Source organism: Cavia porcellus, unplaced genomic scaffold (genome assembly GCF_034190915.1).
Source record: "Cavia porcellus strain 051 isolate PalLab524CR breed Dunkin Hartley unplaced genomic scaffold, mCavPor4.1 scaffold_22, whole genome shotgun sequence".
NCBI classification, from domain to species: Eukaryota; Metazoa; Chordata; class Mammalia; order Rodentia; family Caviidae; genus Cavia; species Cavia porcellus.
The window spans coordinates 5,110,756-5,129,213 of NW_026947505.1; positions in this window are offsets into that span (position 1 = coordinate 5,110,756).

The window sequence follows — 18,458 nt, forward strand, 5'->3', positions numbered from 1 at the left end:
ATTGGTGCGGTGTCCGCTATTGCCTGTTTCTCAGAATTGGGGGCCGAGGAGCCTTTCTTGTTGCTTCCCTTCCCCATATTTTCTGTTCCTTATAAAATGCAAGCTTACATAGGAGGCCCGGCTTCCCTGCCTGTCAGCCACAGCCTGATCAAATTGCGCTGGCTAGGTGTTCCCGCCCACCGCTGCGCACCAGGGAGTTACGGACTAGGCAGCCTACGCGGGAGTCAGTCGCTCCTCCGGGCCACCGTCAGGCTCTGGGATCTGGGTTAGGCCAGCCTACCAAGTCCGCCCGCAAAGTCACGCAGGCCAGGCACTTTTCACCAATCCCGTCCGAGAGGGGAATGTGTGGCTGGAGTCGCCACCGCGCCCTGCTCTTACAGGACTGCCCAAGCCCAGAAAGTCCTCCGCTGGAGTCAAACTGTGGTAGGGGGTCAGTTTCTCTCACTCACCTCGCCACCAGTCAGTTTTCGTGTACGCCTCCTTGTCCATCCTGTTTTCGACTCCGTTCGCAGACTCCCATTCCCAGAGCTTCTGCGCATCTCTCCTTGCCGAGCCGCTGTGGAGGCAGCCAGCCACTGGGCAGCGGGAAACCCAAATCGCGGTTTCCAATGGCGCGGGGTCAGCCTCCACACCGAGTCTTTTCTGTTCCTATTTTAGCGCCAGGACTGCATTCCAAGTTGGTTTCTTTCAGCCCAGTTCATTCCTAAGTCAGCAGAGCATATCTCTACCGGTTCATGTCTCCTTAGTCTGCATCATTCCTGGCCTCTGAGCCGAGCCTTTCAGAGAGCCTCCGGTAGTTGCTGTTGTGTGTCCGCCATGTTACAAACTCCCGTTGCTGTTGTTTTTTACATTAGGGAGACAATATGACGCTTGCACATGTGAATCTGATTTATTTCACTTGTAAGAATGGTCTCCACTTACCTCCACATAAACACATGGAAATTAAATAACACCCTCCAGAACAATCAGTGGGTTACAGATGAAACTGAAGAAGAAATTAAATATCTACAATTAAATGGAAATGGGTTTTGTTTTCAAATGGGAAAGTTTAAGTGTTTACAGGAAAGGGGTGGAAGACAGTCTTTATTTCCTGTGCTAACACTGGCTGCTCCGTAGTAGCAGCTGTCTGAACCACTAAGACGCCTGGACAGTTCAGTGTTGGGGGGTGGAGATGCAAGGGTTAATAAGAGCAGGGCTCACACAGGAGAGGGGAGCTGTGCCTTGGGTGTCCTAGCCGGGTCATGCATAGCTCAGGTGTGCAGGGTTAATCACAGGTGGCTCACGGGCACTGGAAATTCAAGTAAATATCCCAGATCACCTCTAAAGGAAAGGAGAACTGAAGGACAAAGTAGCCTTCCCCAAGAGTCACTGTAGCAGTCACCGGGTTCCTATGGAAAGAGACCTCCCAGGGTTTACCAAGCTGGTGATGAGAACGTTAGTGAAGCACAGATGTGATCACCAAAGCATCACCTCCCTGGTTTTTACAGAGTAAGCAAGTTTTGATCATGCATCCATTGTGTAATGATAAATAAAGACAATTAATATGTCCGTCATCTTACCTACCTGTCGGTGGTGTACATGAAGATAGACTCTTAGAAACTTTCAAGCACACAACACGTTTTGTTATAATCACTATGATGCATAACAGATTTCCAGAACTCATTCATCCTCTACAACTGAAACACTGCCACCCTGACCATCTGAGGGGTACTGGAAGGACTGACCCTGGAAAATGGATGACGTCATTCTTGCAGGCAGTCCTTTCTAGGGGTTTATTGATTTGATTCATTTATTTATCTACACTTTTTTTCATTCATTTTCATTCACTCTTTCTTATTTAGGTGCTGTTGCCACAGCCTGGGAAAGGGTCTTTCTGATGTGACACCATGTTTTCTTCAGCATTAGAAGTCTGTTCTGTGGCAATGAGGGTATCTCCTCCTGGACCGAGAATCCAGGAGAGCTGCTGTCCCATGCTATAGGTGTATACTGTGAGGTGAGCATTAGAAAACAAAGTAGCTGCCTCAAATCTCCAACTTCAAAACCAAAATGATAAGGAGCAAATGGGTGCATATTAAAGAGTTGGTACAGGATCCCCACCAAATCATGGAATGGCTGAGTGGTTAAGACAAAATGTGTTCCCTATACTCAGATCAACTGTACCCATGCTTAGAATACAGCTTACACAAAGTCTAGGATGATTCAATTAGGAAATCATTGTTCAAGTAGCTGAGCTAAGATTTTCTTACTTTTTCCCTCTGGTTTTTATGACTCTTGTTGGAATGTCACATATAAAATGATGTAACCACTGATCATGTTAAAAGCCACTTTATCTAAAACTGATAATTTAAACAGAAAAAAGTTTCTGAGAGTATGTTTCAGTGTATATTCAACAGATCAATATGTTATTTCATATATACTTTTGCATTAATTTATCAAATGCTTATTTTGCAATTTTTCACCCATTTATTTATTTGGTACTGGGAATCGAACTCATGACCTCATGTTTGCCAGGCAGGGACTACATCCTGGTGCCCCCACATTTGCTTTTGTAATTGTGTTCTCTGCTGTGGGAGAACTTGTTCTGACATAACTTAGCTCAGGGAGATATCTCCATTCAGCAGCTAGGTTTGCCTATAATTCAGTCTTTAGGCTTCTGGTTCATTACAAATCCTTTTTTAAAAACCACTCAATATTTTTAAAAAATAAATGACCCTGATATATAAAACACCGGGTGCTGACCTGGTGGGCTAGATTGGACATGGACAATAAAAGATGTCTCCTACCACTTCCCAAACTGGAGAACCAAAGCAGCTGGCTGCATCAGGGACCTCCATGCTGACCTCAGCCAGCCTGCAGCTCTGCTGTTTCTCCTCCCGGACACAGGATCATCACCTGGACACTGCCAGTGCACCTGAATACCTGTACACGTGTGTGCACACAGAGACACCACCCCCTCAGAAGTACCTGGCACACCCGGAGACACAAACACACAGGCGTGGACATTTGCACACACATGTCATTTATTCTTCAGCAGAAAGATGCAGAACACAGAGTATGAGGGCGTACAGGTGTCTGGGCCTGTGGCGGGTGGTGCTGGGGAGTGCCAGAGCCCAGCCTGGCCCAGCAGGGAGACCCACACCGCAGGCAGTGGCCCCCTCCACCTGCCTCCCTCTGCTTCCAGGAGCTACACGGGATGCACAGCTCCCACTCTGAAGCCGTGGGAGGGCCAGGAAAGAAGGATGGGCAAATTAGCTATAATTGGATCTTATTAGCTTAGTCATTTAAATTGCTAATCTGTTTCCAAGTAGACTCATTTGTAGATAACTCATCTTTAGCTGATGGAATTTAGCTTTTCTAACCCTTGCTTGTAATTAGAAAAGAATGGAACAAGCTACCATTTATCTTCTTTTTGTTTCATCAAAAAGAAAAGAAAAAATACAAATAAACGGACAAAGCTGTCTAGACACTGGAACAGGAAGTCCATTTTACATCTACCTAGTTAAAGATTATGATCAACAAATGATCAGATTTTACAACAGTTCAATTAACTTCCAAAGAATTCTTGAGCCTAGATAATATAATTAAAGGCAGCAAAAATGGGGAGGGTGAGGGGGAACCTAATCAAATTGTCCAGAGGCATGCAATCTGCAGTAGTGAATGTATTTATATACATGTATACATATACATTTATATACACACATATAGGCAAGCATAGACTTATAATGCTATAAAATAAAAATAACTTTATAAACTAAATTAAAAAAACCTTTATTTTCTTTTTAAAGTAGTTTTTTACATTCCTTTCAAAGATCTTTCAAAGTATAGAGTAAAAGAAGATAAAACGTGCCTTTTCTCTGGGTCACTTTTGGAAGGAAGGATTCTGATGGGAAGATAGTATTCACAATAAAATTGAAATCTTAAAAGATATAATAAAGGAAGTGTGAAACTCCACATAAAAGTCCATACAGATGATAATTATTAATAAAGCTTTTACTGTCTTACTAAATTATTGGTAATTATTACAGGGCAATTTGTTATTATCATTACTATTTGAGGAGATATTTTCATCTGTGCTTTTGTTTTTAGTGTCTACCATTTCACTACCAGCACTTATATCCAGAATAGAGTAGATTCATAGTATCCGCAGAATGAGTATCTGATTCATCAGTACACAGCATAGTCAACGTAAGATGAATAAACATCACCATGGTTTTTATCTTCCTTCAAAACCAAACACTGTTCTTTTATAAAAAATTAAAACTATGCAGAACTGTTTCACAGATATACATAAATGTACTAACATTTATGTATACTTACTCATCAGAAAAATTTTAATACACGTATATTTAGTCACAGTATAAGGCTTATCGAAATGGAAAAACACTACAGTGTATAAATTAGAATTTTAATAAGATATAGGGTAATAAGGAATTGGTCTTTTAATTTTAATAGCAAATATTTAATAAATATTTGTGAAAATAAATTCTTGTGATGGTTAAACATTCTGTAGCTTTGTCTCTCATTCTCTTTAAAATGGTATATAGTAGAAAGTATATTCAACCAAACTTAAAGATTGAACAGGCCTGGGGTTCAGCTCAGCGGCACTAGCATCTGCCTGGCAAGTGCAAGGTCGTGAGTTCAATCCCTTGTACCATTAGAGAAAAAAGAAAAGAAAAAGATTGAACAGCTGTTCTAAAAACTACGACAAGCTCTTCAGTTAGAACAAATAAATGTAGGTAACCTGGAGCTGGACTAGAGATTGGTGGAAGTGTGAGCTCACACACACACACACACACACAGTGTTTCAGGGAGAAGTCTGTCTTGTTTCTCCTTTTCTTAAACTTTATATGTATGTCACGCTTGGAAAGGACTTAATTTATAAACACATTTAAGAACAAAATAAAACTCACTATTAATATGAAGTATATTAACTAGTGTTAATTTCCTACATTTTTTGGAAATTCTATGTTGTTTCTATCATTTTTCTGTTTTGCCTTTTAAAATAAAAAAAGAATATCAATCCTTAAAAAGAAAAACACTTCACTATCTCAGTTTCCTTCTATTTAGCAACTGGGTGTCCTAAGAAAGATACAATAAAAATCCAGACTGTAACAAAACAATATTTTCCCTGCAAATCTCTTACAAATTGTTATTTCTTTCCTTTATATATTTCAGTATAAAGCACATTCTCTTTTGTGTCATTTAACCTCTTGTAAGTCCATAGTTTGCGTTTCAAGATTTTCCTTTTTATTGGCTGCAATAACAACCCTTATCTAAAACACGGAGAATTTGGGGAAGACAAGTGGGATTTTCTATTACTTCTACAAGAGCTTGGAAATATGGAGATACACGAGTACAGAATTCAGAAGAGAAGCCATGCTGTCCCTGACGTCCACTGCTGAGTAACCTGCCCAAGGGACAACGAGATGAAGCCAACGATTCCAATTCTCTGGAAAATGGCTCAAAATTCTGCTTGACTATTAATATGTAAAGGGCACTGACCAATGGTGCCACTGATTTGTCACCATAAATCCTGGCAGAAAGAATATTTCTCCTTTGCCAGATCAAATCACAACCCCTTTTCAGGGTGGCAGAGATGGCTACACAGGGGTGCTCGCCTTAGAGGGTCTTGGGAAGGGAAGGAGTTTCGCAGCTCCTTGCTCTCTGTCTGAGCAGCATCAAGAGAAGGATCACTCGGGTGATGTGATTTCGGACTGAAGTTTATAGCAGCATTTGAGGTAATGAATGAATAAGCAACACAGCTACTATCTTGCACGATGCAGACTTTCAAGTTTATTAGTGAGACTACCCACTAATCAGTTACATTTTAATGGCTTCATGGAACATTAGTTTTGCCATCAGAGTGAGTTTCTAAATATTTTATCTGTTGTGTTGGGAAGGTAGTGTAGCTACAACAGAAAGTAGTGGCTACTCCCAATAGGCCTGCGGGAGAGAGCAGGTCTTCAGTGGGTCACACCCAGAGCAGTCAGAGTTCCAGATCACATGACACTGATGCAGGGATTTCTCTCAGTGAAGATGCATAAGACTGCATTTGAGATGTACCTGAGGGGCACAGCTGCCACATTCAGATGTCTTCACATTGAAACTGATTTATAATATTTATATTCTCCAGAAAATGACCTACGGTATTTAATGATAATGATAGTATTAGGGTACCCTTTATTTCCTACAATAAATAGAATAAATAGAAAGGCATAAAGGAGAGGGAAGCAAGAAGAGTTTATTATTCTAGAAATAGACTCATAAGGACTTAGAAAAGTATCTTGTTTTGAGCCTGATTTAACTTACATTAAATGCAAGATCAAAGATTTTCATAACAAAAAATTTCATGGATTTATGATTCAAATTCCAATGACTTTTATTTCAACATTCTTTTTCCTAAATACTGTATTGAAGGAGACAGGAAATTATGATTTGAACAATTCAGTCAAGGCAATGTCATTTAAGTCAGTATTACATTTTAAGAATCACACAGAACAGAATGCTCTTGAAGTAAAAGTTTCACTACATGGTTACATCAAGGTGCAGAACTGTCCTGGGTTGCAGAATAGGTGTACCTTGGAGACATGGAGACCAAGGCTCTTGGCAGCTTGGAACTGTCCCTGGGCATTCATAGCAACACAGATCTGCGTCCAAACACTGTCCCAACACATCTTAGCAGGCAAATTAGCTTAGGTCTCTGGACTGTGGATAATTTTATCACTAGTAAAATAGAAATGATAAAAGAAGAAGCTTGCACAGATGCTACGTAGAAGAGCAAATGTATGAGAAATATTTTAAATCTGTACCCGGGAGAAAAGAAATGGTCACCAAGTTGTCCCTCCAGTCAGATGATGGCTGTCACTCTTGCTAATGTTCATTTGTGTGTGTGAAAGAGGCCCGTGGTCCAGGGATGCAGACTCAGAGAAAGGAAGTTACCTAAGGGAAGAACTCTAGACAAAGACAGTTCAGCTAAAATCCAAGTTAAAAGCACAAGTCCAGCTTCTTCAAAACTGATTAGCATGGTGGACAGAGGCATGAATGCATACAGCAACTCCATCTATTCTGATCAAAAACTGATGAACTCTTTGGGGGAAGGGAGTACTAAACTACCAAGGTGCACCAGGCATTGCACAGGAATGCATTTTGAAAAAAACCCAGCAGCTTAAATTATTAAATTTATGATTAGCTAGTTTTCAACAGTATAATTGCCAGAGGCATTAAGGAATACCTTCAAAAGTTCTTACTTCGAAAACAAAAGTAAAATCTGGCAGTTGCTTCTTGGCCTTTAATCAGCAAAGGGCTGCAAAATACTGAAGTTCACTTCGAGGTCCACTGAGGCTTGGTCCCAGTTTGGCGCCTTGGAGGATTCGGTTGGGAGGGTTTTTTGGTGGGTCCCCGGGGCTTTCCCTGACAAACTATGGGACCCTCGGGTTTCTGTCTCTATCTTCTTGACCATGAGGTGGGCAGTTCTGTTCATACCTGCCTGCCTGCCTGCCCGCCCGTCTCTGTCTGTCTGTCTGTCTGCCTGTCTCTGTCTCTCTCTTTCTCCATCTGCCCCTCCCCACTCACCTGTGAGGTGAAAGGTTTTTGCTTTGATTTATCTCAACTATTTGTAACAGTAATGGAAAACTAACATCGGTAACCTGATACAAGCAATTTTTACTTCATTAAGTTGGGAAGTCATATCCTCTAAATCTATGCTTCATAAAGTGGAAATAGTGTGGAATCTGGCCATACTCTAAATACTATTCATGCAGACAAATCTTGAAATTAACATCTTGTTCTCTAAATTGGTCCCTGAATCCACATATCAAAATTAAGAATAATGTTTTTGTAATTACATGGAAAGAAGAAATACTAAGGTAGTGAGAGGGAAATAGATGTGCAATGTAGACTAGGGAAACTTCAGCAGTGTAGGCGGTACCTGGGTCAGGGCTTTGGAGGAGAGGGTTGGCAGGTGAAACCCAGGAAATAAATTCAATCATTGCTCAATGCATGGTGCTGGTCACTACAGATAGTGGAACACATTACCTTGGGTAACAGAATACTTTAAGAATCATTCAGGACTTTCTCAAGAAGGAGGAAAAAACTTTTAGAAGAGCACTTGAGGAAACTGACTTACATGAGATGCAGGAGCAAAAGCTAACAGCTTCTGTGGACTGAAGTACATCTGTTTCAAAGGAGATGTTATGATTACTAATGACCCAGTCACAGCTAATGGTTTTATGGCCAACCAGAGACCTGAGCAGCTACACTAAACTTACAGAACAGCTTTGCTGCACCTCGTGGTGTTTTTATTCTCAGCTGAACTATTTAAAATGTGCTTGTTTTAATGAACTATGAAATGATCCAATAAAATACTCTCAAGCATGAGGCATCCTGTGTGACCTCACAGTGGTGAGGGATTTAGGAGGCCAGGATTCAGAGGGAAAACATAAGAGAATGAAGAATTAAGACTCGAAAGACTTACAAAAATGATCAAAAATATGGCTAAGGATAGTTTGGCAGAGGGAAAGCGGAGTCTCTGCAGCTCTTTTTAGAGTAAAGAAGGCATCTGTAGAAGACTTGAGCCACAACAGAGCCATCTATCATCGCAGGTCTAGAGAGTTCATTGTCAAAGGAGTAAGACAGCCCAGCAGGCTGACATCAATCAGAAACCACCGCCTGCCAAGGGCAAGTGTCTTTCTCCTGGACGGTGGGAATCGAGATGCAGTAAATCTTCTGTAGGCAAAGAAAACGATATTTGTGCAGAGAAGTAGCAACTGCCCTTCAGTCTGCTATTCATAATCAGAATTAAAATTTTCTTGAAGAGAATTTGGTAGTGTGAATCCAAGTCCTTCAAATGATATGTCCTTTTGGAGGAGAAAATCAACTTCTAAAGAATTCATCATATAAAAATAAGCAAATAAGATATAGAAAATTATACATATAAGACCAGATATTTAAGGCAAATTTGTAATACCAAAAAAGGACAAAGTCCCATCTACAGAGAATATGTTGAACAAACAATGAAATGTTTACCTGCCTTGATAATATAGTCTTTCAAACAATAACTCATGACAAGTTGAGAAGATGGTATCTTGTCAATAAATCCTGCTATAATTTCTTTGTAGGAAAATATATGGAATAAAACAAAACACCAAGATACCTCGCACTGAAGTACTGACAGTTAGATGCAACTGTTATTTTCTTCTATATACCTATCTTTATTTTAGTGAATAGTCCAATAAATAAGATAGATTTCTAGATATTACAGGCAATATATTCATCGACTTTTATAATAACAGCATATTCTGGAAACATCAAAATATTGCAAAATCTATCAATGTAAAAGCAAATTCATCCTTATTCTTCTTTGGCAGAAACTGCAATAGGAACAAACATAGTAAAATAATACAAGAATAAGTCAAATTATATTGTAGACATATGTTTATTGGCCAATAAAGATGATCATATACTGATTGCAAAGAAAAAGTCATAATACTTTATTTTCAATGTTTTTATTAAAAATTGAAGTATATATTTATTACCTATTAATGGGATGTATTATATTAACTTTTATCCTTCAATCTTATTTTCACACAAAGAATATTTATTTCAAGTTTTCTTTTATACACTATCAGGTGAAGAAATATGAATGGTAAATACATATATAAAAATGATCAACATCACCGGTTATTCGAGAGATACAAATTAAAACAACACTGAGATCCCATTTCACTTCAGAAAGAATGGCTACCATCAAGAAATCAACCAATAACAAATGCCAGAGGGGCTGTGGAGAAAAAGGAACCTTTCTCCACTGTTGGAGGGAGTGTAGGCTGGTGCAACCACCATGGAAATCAGTATGGAGATTCTTCAAAAAACTAGTATTAGAGTTCCCATACAATCCAGCAATCCCCCTTCTGGATATTTTCCAAGAATTGAAAACATCATGTCACAGAAATATATGTGCACCCATGCTTACAGCAGTTCAATTTATAATAGCTAAATCTTAAAAACAACACAAATGTCCATCAATCAAGGAATGGATAAAAAGGTACATTTTTATATAATGGAGTACTACTCAGCTATAAAAAAGATAAACTTGAGATATTTGTAGGTAAATGGATGCAACTTCAGACCATACTCATTAAGTGAAATAAATCAGACATGTGTAAATATCTTATTGTCTCACTCAGGTAAAAAAAAACTGAAAGACGAAGTAAGATCCAAAATGTACAATAGATATTGTGAGTGTGAGGGGGAGATTTCTCAGAAGGAAAGAACACAGGGATGGGGGAAAGGAGAAAGAAAGGGATAAAATGTTAACACAGATTAACAGTTTGTGCTTTCTCTGTTCGACCATTTTTTCATGCCTGTGTCTTGTAATCTGAGCAAATACTTTGAAGATAACAATACGCAATATATTCATCATTCTCAATTTCCTATTATTTTGTTTTGAAATTCTGTATCATTGTTTTTATTTTAAAATTTAAAAACGCTAAACAAAGTTTTTTTTTAATGGAAGAAACAACCATTTAAAAGCCTCACATGGAAATTACACCAGTTTCCTAATGATGTATCAATTACAGTAACTTTGTGATTGAGGCAGGGCTGTGCCCTCTCTGGAGACTGCAAGATGTAATGCTCTCTTCTTCTTCTCCAGCTCCTAGAAGCCGCCTGCGTGCAATGGCTTGCGGACTTCTTCAACCTTTAAAGCCAGCACAGTCCTATTCTTCAAATCCTTTCACTGTGGCTGTGATTTTCTCATATCTTAGCAGCAAAGTGTTTCTCACTTGAAGCATTCATGCTTAGATGGAGCTCATGTGGATCATCTCCTCAGCTCAGATTCCAGAATGCTAGTCACATGTGCCAAGTTTTTAAGTCACGTCAGGCTCCAGGGAGTGAGGCATGGGTATGGGGTGGGAGTGAGAGGTCATCACTCTGCTTACCTCCAGAACAATCAGAAGTGCTTATTCTAACAAGGTCTGCACCAATGAGACTACATTTACACAGAGCACGGTTCCTTTACTAACTGCTTATACTGCCATGCCTTCTAGTTCTTACAGAGCCACGACTTCCAAATATATAGATTTGGAATATTTGAAGAGAGAAAAAACGTGTACCAAAAACATGCATGTACACTTCAAGAAAAGAAAAACAGTACAACATTTTTTCAACAGATGGTCTTACCCTCATAAGGGGGACCTTGGAGGATGTCATGTGTCACAGAAAACCCACTACTCTTTCAGCACTTAGGGAGGAACCTACAATGCACACGCACCAATCCAGTGACCCCGGGAAGCCAAGCAGCAGCTCACTCTACTGATAAATGTCTGCAAGCTCCTGAGCTCCACTTTAAGCGCCTCCTGTAATTGTGGAGGCTGAAGGTAACTTGCATAAATCTCATGATGTTTCATTAAATTTAGTATTAAAATATTGATGCAAGTGTTTCTTTTCTTGAAATGTGTTTACACTTTTGGTGAAATATATTTCTTTTAATGGACAAAACAATTATTTTATTTTATATATTTTTAATTTCTAATGGAAAACATAGGAAAAGCCCTTTATGATCCAAAGTAAATGAAACATTCCCTGAATAGTGCAAGAAAAATACAATGTATGAAAGAAAATATTTCTATTTCTACACTGTACTTCATTAAATTAAATACTCATTTTTCATAAACACTACTCGAGCAATAAACAAATAGATGTAGAGGTAATATGTGCAAACACACATGCAGTGAAGAATCATATCCAGAATATTGAAGGAATGCTCAAAATTGTAGAACAAAACAGAATATCCAACAAAATGGACAAATTATTTCAGTAAGCTACTTACCAGAAAATGTAAGTTGCACTCAGTAACCTGTAAAATATTCTCACCATCATCAGTTATTAGAGAAAGGCAGATGAAACCACAGTCTAACACCTGTGTATGCCCACATCAATAGCTGATGGAAGAAGACTGAACGTATCAAATGTGGCTGGATAACAGGGTGACTGGAAGTCCTGTGCACTGGAGATGGGAAATGCTACACCATTTTAGGAAAAAACGTGGCAATTGCTTGACAACATAGATCTTCTATATGACTCAGTTTTCTACTCATCGATATTTACTGAAGAGACAGGACAGTCACTTCCACAAAAAGAGTTTCAAACAACTCTTCCCAGATTATCTTGTTAAGTCCTCAAATTGGAAACAACCCAAAGTCCTGTCAACAGGCCAAAAAATAAACAAGTTGTGATATGTTCACAAGACAATGCAAACGCGGTAATAGAATTCTTAAAATGCATAGCAAGAAGAGCTCTCCTGATCATGTTGAGTGAAAGAATCCAGAGAAACATGAGTGCACACTGTATGACTCCACATGAATGTAAAATTCTAGGTGATGACAATAAGAATACAGGGCAGAAACATATCGGTCAATATCTAGAGGTGGGGATTGCGGGGATTGTGGGCAATAAAAGCAAAGACACAGAAGAGAACTTGCTGGGGTGCTGAGTTTGTTTCTTGTCTGGACTGTGGTTACGGTTCTAAGCATGAACACATACGTCTAAAGTTATTAAATTAGTACTTTCCATTTTCTGTGAGTAAGTTCCAGGAATCGAACTCAGGACCTCATGTTTGCCAGGCAGATGTAGTGCCAATGAGCTACATTCCCAGCCCAAAACTTATCAAATTATATACTTTACCTATTTTGTATCAATTATACTTCAATAAACTAGAGAGAGAGAGAGAGAGAGAGAGAGAGAGAGAGAGAGAAAGGCTGCTCACGAGCAGAGCAAGGACTCTAGGTGACTCAGCCAAACAGCAAGGCAAGCGCTCAGACACTTACATCTTGTCACAGATACAGATCCTGACCTATGATTAAGGCTGATATTCCTGGGAGGGACTCAGTCAGGACACCAAGGAACACACCTAGATGACTGTGGATGTCAAGACTGTGGCCAAATACAATGGTCAGAGGGACCCTGTGGTTCTGTAACATGTGATAAAGACAGAAATGAAGCAAGATTTCAGAAAACAGGAGGAAATGGATCTTAGATATAACCATCAAATATAAAAAGTCATCCTATAAAAATCAATGTTGCTCTGAAGGCACTTGGAGCATGGTAGACAAAGGGTGAACCAAGTTTAGGAGGCTCAGTACATCACGTGGCCACTAAGACTGAAGTGGAAGGATGGATTACAAAGGGCAACGTTCGGAGAGGAAAAGACTGATTCAAGATGTAAGCATTGACTATGAGGTGCCTGAGTGTCCTCAGATGGAGCTCAACAGCCGTGTGGAAATATACATGCAGAGCTGAATCAAACAAAATAAGGTAGGACAGAAAACCGCAGACTCGGAGAGTCACACACTGTGACAGCTGAGGACGAAGGATGGCTGGATGCTGTCACTGAGGAGTACATAGGACAGAAATGAATGGTGACGTCAGCTCTGTGTCCAGAAAACACCTTCAAGGGTGAAGGCTGGGGGGGGGGTGAAGAAAAAGGATGAATCCAGCATAAAGAAGAATGATGGAGAACCAAAGAAGGGAGGGGCGATTAACTGCACCCATTAATGTTGGTTGTCAAGATCATTGCTTTAGGAGACCCGGGAGAGGAGGCTGGACACCAGGGCACCGCCCTCATCGGTGCACTGCCCTATTTATGTGTTCGTAGCTGAATGAGGTGCTGGGAGGGGGTCTACTGGAAGAGGGGTTCAGGAGCACATGGCCTGGGCTGCTCCTGTCTACCTCTCAGTCTCCTCCCAGCATGCTGTTTCTCACCACGTCACACACAGCTGTCCACCACTATGCCCTGTTCTGCTTTGCAGCCAACCAACGATGCAGCGGAATTCCCCAAACCAAGGGCCACGTTAAATCTCTCCTTCTTTGAACTGCGAGTTTCTGGAAGGTTTTCCCAGCAAGGAGAATATTAACACATTATCAGTGGCCACAGGAGAGCCAAGTGGTTGTGAGCAAAGTCAGAACTGTTTTTGTAGCCAGCAAATGGGTCCATATGTATGAAGAACGTCAGTGAAAGCTACTGACATAGAGTGAGTACAAACTGCTAGAAAAGAATTTAACTTACAAATTAGTGTTAAGGAAAAAACAGTGTGATCATGATTAGGTACTACTTCAAAATTTATTCATAGCTGGATCAATAAAAATTATAAGATCAGGAAGGAAATTATGATCTTATCAAAATTAAAAATGGTGATGCATATAAAAGAAAAAAACAGATCCCATTCATTTTCTTTTCTTTTTCTTTTGTTACTTATCAAATCAGTTTTTATTTTTTTAAATTTTATTTAAGGAGAAAAGAAAAAAAGCAGAGAAAGGGTACAAGTTATACAGATTTACAGAAAAAAAATAAACATTAGGAAATCACCAGTTAATGGATTACATATTGTCATCTTAGAAATAATTGTTCAAGTCACAAAATTAAAGCTTGTAAAGTGGACATTCCAACAATGATACTGCAAACAGTTCTGTTCAATGATCCAATAAAACTCTGTGATATCATTTTCTATCTTATACACTTAAATATACATGCAGTTATATCGTTTAGAGCACTTTGTTTTCCTCTCTTTTGTACAATGACTATTACACATTTTGGGTTTCATTGCTCCCACGGTTCTTATTACTTTTTTGGAAGAGAGTAAAACCAAATGTGACATAACAGAACAGAATCGGTCAAGTCAAAAGGGTGGACATAATAGATAATGTAAAAACATAATACAAGGTGATCAACAATGGTTACCATAATGCCTCCCGCTATCTCTAATAGAATTGCCTATATCGTTAGTTATAATACAATTGAACAAAACAGTAAAGAATAAAACCGACAAAACCAAAACATTGGAGACAGTGTAGGTCTTCAAAAGTAGATAAAAGTCAACAAGAATGGGCGTCATAATGAATCTCGTTTTCTTCACAGCTGATGCCTAAACTTTCGAACCTGATACTATCCAGCAAAACAGAATAGGGGAACATCAGTCAAAAACAAGATGGTGAGAGTAATACAGGGCTTTAAATCGAGATAATGGAAAGTCAAAGTGGGTTACTATAATATATCCTGCTATTTTTTTCCTTTAATTAAAAGGATAAAAATAAAAAAGTGAATAATGGAGTGGAGATTGAGATAAAAGAGGGCATAACAGCGAAACAGGGCAGATCAAAACATAACCATTTAAGCAGAATAGTGTTTCACCACCAGATAATCCTGACCTAAAAGTAGTTACCATACGAAGTTGTACTCAAAGATTTCAAGGAAAGAGACAGATCCCATTCATTTTCCTATTTTATTAAGAATAAAGCCAAAATTTATAAGGTTTAAATCTTCATAAGGAAACAAATTGTTATGTCTGAGAAGGGGGAGGATAGGGAAGCGGTGGAAGGAAGGAGTGGAAAGGGAAAGAGGTCCGTGGAAGGAGTGGGCGGCGGTGGAACCTTTATTTCGGGAAGGCAGGGAGAGACCCCACCCCACCCCCCGGCCCCTGGGGGCAGCATCTCCACCCCGGAGCCGGCGGTCTCTCTCTGGAACACACTCTCCCTTTCTTCTTCTTCTTCCTCTTCTTCTTCTTCTTCTTCTTCTTCTTCTTCTTCTTCTTCTTCTTTTTCTTCTTCTTCTTCTTCTTCTTCTTCTTCTTCTTCTTCTTCTTCTTCTTCTTCTTCTTCTTCTTCTTCTTCTTCTTCTTCTTCTTCTTCTTCTTCTTCTTCTTCTTCTTCTTTCTTCTTCTTCTTCTTCTTTCTTCTTCCTCTTCTTCTTCTTCTTCTGTCGAACACGTGGAGTGAGGCCCATACGTAGCCTCTGTCTGGGGTGGACCCCAAGGGGCATTAGGGATGCACAGGTATTTCACTGGCACATGTTTGGCACCAGGGACAGGTTCTTAGGGATGGGGGTATAGGGTTACAGGTAAATCTATAGGGACGGGGGAGGCAGGAGCCCCCTAACTTGGCTGAGGCTTTTCCTGGTTAAAGTGTCCGGTCTGGGCCAGCAACTCTTTCACAAATGTCATCCATACCGCACATACACTCTATATAACTAATTTGGCTGAATATTTTTGTATGTTTCAGTCAATGTGTACACATACACACTTAATCTTCAAAAGCTCCACAATGTGGCAAAATTGTTAGTATCACTGTAGTAAAAGTGAAGGGATTGAGGTAAAGAAGTTTAAATTTTTACCGTTGGTTAATAAGTGTTAGAGTCGGCATATACAGAACCACAGCCACACACAGAAAATAACGATGGGAAAAATCTAATCTGTATGCTTAACTTTTTCAGTAATTCATCCCTGCGATTCTCTTTGTGATAAAGGCATGAAAATTATTGAATTTCTTATACTATCAAATTATCCAACAAAAAATATGTGAAGTTCATCACTGCCAGAGCTGTGGACTAATGACCATGCACTTATGAACACACATGTTCCCTTGCTTTAAGAGGCCACCAGTATCAAGTGTAGAGTAAACCTCTGACAGTAAAGTAATTGCCCAGGGGCTACTTTGATATGAGCTCCGACAAAAGAAAAGCCACCTTACAAAGTCCTGTGCGTTCCTTCAATACACAGATAGCAATGTGTCGCTTAGAACGTGGAGTCCACTCCAATGGGTGGGGGGTGACATCTGTCTCTCACCGAAGAAACCGCACTTCCTTGAAACTTGAAGAGAGCACATTCTGCAGTGTAGGTCGTGCAGAAGCCTTAAATTGAACCGTGGGTCGGTCATTTCAAAGCAGAATCCTAGTATCCTTCACACACCAGCATTGTTCCTCTCCTGTAATTGGTTTTGGACTGAAAGGAGAAACATCAGCAAAAGCTCTAGAGGGGAAAATGACAGGCTTGCTCTTGACGGGATTTTTGCATAGACAATGGCAGAGATGCTACTCTCCTAATTACCTGGCTTCACATGCACCTGTTAATTTTTTTGTGCATGGTGTAATCCTCACGCTGAGCGTTCTTCATGCTGTTTTAAACAATGACTACTTCAGAATGAATACATTAGATCAGTTGTTCTCAAAGTTGTTTGGACTCAGAACCCTTTCTGAGGGGTTTTAAGAAGTTACTGTGGATCCAAGTTGTTTATAAAAGTTGTATTTATTATTGATAGTTGCCACATCAGCAAGAAGAAAAGTTTAAGTATATGTTTTTTTAAAAATAAAAATAGACCCATTAGATGCTAAAATACATTTTTAAAACTACTTTTCAAAAATTAAAAAGTAAGCAACTGTCATTTTTCTTTCATATTTTCTAAACAGCAGGTTTTAAAGACAGGAAGTCTGGTTCTAACATCTGCTTTTCTTGTGCAAATATGTCATTTTGGTTGACATGGTGTATTCTTCCACATCTAACAGCTCTCCCTCACACCGACAATGGACCCCAGCCTGAAAATACTAAAATATGTACAGGGTTGTTTTCTAAAGATACAGCGCAACAAGTTTTTGTAGAATAGTTACATTGTCTCAGGTATTATAAATTAATCTATAAACAATTAAAAGTACACTTTTAATTTCTGCATGGGTAATACACAAATACTATCTCACTCCATGTAAAGGACTTGGGTTTCCATGGATTTAGGTGATGAGAGGACCTGGAACTATTCCCTGCACATACTAAGAGATGGCCGTATATGTATAAAATAGAGTTTCACCCAAGTAGCAGCGCAGAAAAGGAGTATTTCAACAGATTTTTAATACACCTTGATACTATATCAGACATGGTAGGTTCTTAAGAGTGAATTTGTGATATGAGATCTGAAACTGTACCAAAATTTTTACATTTTGTAACACTAACATCAATGGATGTATCGTGAAATTTGAATGGCTGGTTTGTCCTTGAATAATTTTATCACACTCTGCATTGGTAATTTGAAAGTAATTATTTGCTGAATAAATATTGGCCCATCTCACTAAACAATACATATTCAAAAGTCACATTTACTAATATCATACTCAATTGCATGAGCAAAACCCTTCAAGTACTGGGAAGCAATCAGCATCACAATGGCAAATGTAAATTGTCCACCATGAAAAAAACTGAAGACTCAAATTTCTGTATTGATAGCAAACATTGTTACTTGTCTTCTTGAAGTGACTTCACACTTTTCAGACTTCAGGAAAATGTCTAAATAGTCACAGTAGGCCTACACATTTTTCTCAAGTAAAAATAGTCTTCACACACACACACACACACACACACACACACACACACACACACAAGTATGGTCCTGTCTGGTCACAGCTCAAATAACCGCACCAGCATTTTCCTAGACTACTTCAGGTGGCTGAGGTGCTGCCACACAGAATGGTGAAAGATGTCTACTCACGGGTTAACACACAATGAAATTCACTTTCCACCAAGGATTTCGAGTCAAACTGAGCGTGGTAATAATGATGCCGTGGTACTAGGAAAAGCACCTGGGCCTCCACAATCCCCAGAAGATCCACAGGTTGCATTTTAGAAACTACTGCTAGACAACTCGCC